Genomic DNA, 3,300 nt, shown 5'->3' on the forward strand with positions numbered 1-3,300 from the left:
TGTGCCCGTGCTGCCGAGCCGCCTGCCTTCCTGGGCATCGCCACTCCATTGGGTCACAGACTGCTACTTGAGACCAGCGAGCCCCAGCGTCTATAAGCAGCGATCGAGCTGTCGGGCTACGGGCCCGAGTTTGCGCCCAGCTGCCTGGCAAGAACGCCGCCTGGCTCTTCACGTGCCGCCAGCTGCCCGCGTCCCCTCCACGAGCCGGAGCCGATGCGATCGAGCGCTCTACCAAGTCGTAGACCAGCCCGTCATCCAGTTGGTGAGACGAACACCCTTCTTTCGTCGCCTTACCACCACCCTTCCATATCGAACTATTACGTGTGCTGTCACTTGTGCCTAGCCCAAGCTCAATGTGTTGTCTAACTTGGATTTTACTTGTGTTTTCCTTCCTATTCATTTCCTCTGCTCTTCAATTCATTTCTCCTACTTGCTTTCATAACGTGTGTATTAAATGTCTCGTCCTGCTCTTTGAAACCAACGGCTTCGTCCTTTGATACGGTCGTCTGAGGCCCTGCCTCAGAGACCTGCTTTGAAACAAGAACCTGCACATCACAGGCTTCTGTGCTGGTGAAACCACGTTCGAAATCAGCTATCAGATATGTAATATTTTACAAGGCGCTCTATAATATGGCACAATTTTTGTACGATGTGATACGCACCATTTTGACGCCACTGTGCGCCTGCGCAATCGGTATCGTTTAGATTATACGTCCAAAATGCGCAGATTCCAAGAACGCTTATCTTTAATAGGCAGGTGCCTCCCCAGATTACAGGAGGGATAATGCGTAAGAGTGGTAAAGATCGGTTATGAGTGGAGGGATAATGAGGAAGAGTCACGTGACGGCGCGAGCGCCACCACATGACTCTGCCCCACCAATACGGACGCACAGACTCCATCGCTTGCCCTCGCTTAAGGGCTCTGGCGGAAAGATAAAAGAATGCCGCTGCTTTTAGTTTTATTCAAGTGGCTTATTGGCAGAAGTATCTGCTTGAGAAGTGGAGTTCAGCCAACATTTATAGTTTCGCATGGTGATGTTGCGATAGCAGCATCGGAAATAAAGATATTTCCTTTCATACGTATCGAAAATACAGATACTGAGGCACGTCTTGCCAGACGTATCATGATAGAGATACAAGACACCCAAACAGTATCTAAGATGGTATCTAACATACATGTATCTTCGATACTGCTCAGCACTGCCGTCTTCTAAAGACACATGCATAGCCTCAGGGCGCTCTTTGCCAAGTGTGCTTGGTGAAGCTCCCCAGTTCTTGGAAAAGGCCAGACCTATGGCACCGTCATTGAGGCCTGTTTGGTCTGCGCTGCCGTCCCCAATGGGGACCTGAGAAGCGAAGAATGCAGTGAACACCTCCCGAGTTTATTTGTGAGGGCCGTAGTGTTGAAACCAGATTCTACTTGTGTGCAAAAAGATATCGTGCGCGGTATATGGCATCTTTGCACCGGCTGCGCGAAAATACCTCGCTGCGACACCTTTGAATGCTTCCTGATGACTAATGTTTTCTTTGGTTTTTATTGCAATCATTTCTTTTTTTCCCTTTTCCATACAGGACAAGATCTAGCGTGACCACCTTCCGAGTTGGCGCATTTGAGCTTGTAGCGGCAGCAGCATCGGCGTCGCATGATAATTACGTAGACGCTCGCGCCTGCACGAGGCACGAGCGGCTGGCACGCACCTGCACAGGCTAGCGTTCCGAGGCAGATTAAAAATGCTACGCTAAGAGATCGGGTGTCGGTTTTTCCTCTCCCGCGAGAGCGCTGAGACTTTACCGGTCTACGTGGTCGCTCGTCGCCACAGTTTGGTGACCTCGAACGTGATACTGCCATACGCTCCTGTTGTAGAGACTACCATGGACCAGACCAACGCTACGAGAGTGCAAGGCCGGAGCGCTTCCGACGAACGCGGTGAGCCCTCCTGTTCGGCCATCGCCGTCCGCCTCCCACCATACTGGGACCAGCATCCTTCGGCGTCGTTTCTTTAGGCTGAATCGCAATTTCAAGTCGCTGGTATCCGCTGTCAAGCCTTAAAGTTTCATTACGCCGTTGCAGCGCTCTCGCCGGCCGCCATTGACGAAGTGGCAGATTTGTTTAACGCCCCATTGTCTACTGCCGCCTATGACGATCTCAAGGCAGCCCTGCTTCAGCACACAGCAGCTTCACAGCGTTCTCGCATCCAGCAGCTTCTGTCCGCTGAAGAACTCGGTGACCTACGCCCAAGTCAATTTCTTCGCCGAATGAGGCAACTGCTCGGAGACAATGCGAGATCCATCGACGACGTGCTGTTGCGCGAATTGTTTTTGCAACGACTACCGGCTAACGTGCAGATGGTCTTGGCGACAGCTTCTACCATGGATCTTACCGCACTTGCTGCTTTGGCCGACAAAGCCATGGAAGTAGCCACCGCAACCATCGCAGCCACGACATCGTCTCCGGGAGACAATACAACCGCCCTGAAAACCTTTCCCTGCTCTTCGGCGGTGCGATCTGCGCTCGACTCCTTGTGTGAGCGCCTGCAACGCATCATCTGTGGAGCGGAACATCGCCGCACGTCATCTCGACGGCCACGCAGTCGTAGTTCCAGTAAATCAAGACGCACGGGCAGCCGCGATGAAACATCAACTACAACGTCTGGCGTTTGCTACTACCACCGCCGTTTTGGAAACGACGCTCGTCACTGTCGGCGTCCCTGCGCTTGGCAGGGAAACAGGCCGGCCGACCTCTCACAGCGACGAGTGGTCCGGCCCAACACACAAGTCACCTTTTCTACGTGACGGACACAGTTACGGGACAACGGTTCCTAGTCAACACAGGAGCTGACATCAGCATTCTCCCCGCCCATCACTCCGACCGAAAAGCAACACCTGTATCGTTTTTGCAAACCGTCAACGGGGCCCGGATTCCAGTTTTCTCGTCAAGCTCCGTCATGCTAAACCTTGGCCTTCGATGAGCATTCCGCTTGATTTTCCTGGTTGCAGACGTCCGTCGTGCAGTCATTGCAAGAGACTTCTTGCACAACTACGGACTCCTTGTCGACGTTCAACGACGCCATATCATGGACTCCGTGACCCAGCTATCCGTGCCCGGCGTCCTATCATCAGGCACATCGCGGACCGCGCCTATTTCTGCCATGTTGGACGATCCCTTCGCCGCGCTCCTGGATGAGTTTCTCACTTTGACGCGCCTGCCGGACTGGACACAACCGGTGCAACATGACGTGTGCCATCATATCGTCACCTCCGGCCCACCAGTCTTTCTCCGACCCCGGCGTTTGTCCCCGG

The 3,300-nt window shown here is 53.4% G+C and overlaps 1 pseudogene; it reads left to right on the top strand.

The window, feature by feature from the left end:
* The first annotated feature begins 1,872 nt into the window (after positions 1-1,872).
* LOC119445558 (uncharacterized) lies at positions 1,873-2,829 on the top strand (annotated as a pseudogene).
* Positions 2,830-3,300: the final 471 nt, after the last annotated feature.

Source organism: Dermacentor silvarum, chromosome 1 (assembly GCF_013339745.2).
Source record: "Dermacentor silvarum isolate Dsil-2018 chromosome 1, BIME_Dsil_1.4, whole genome shotgun sequence".
Taxonomy (NCBI): domain Eukaryota; kingdom Metazoa; phylum Arthropoda; class Arachnida; order Ixodida; family Ixodidae; genus Dermacentor; species Dermacentor silvarum.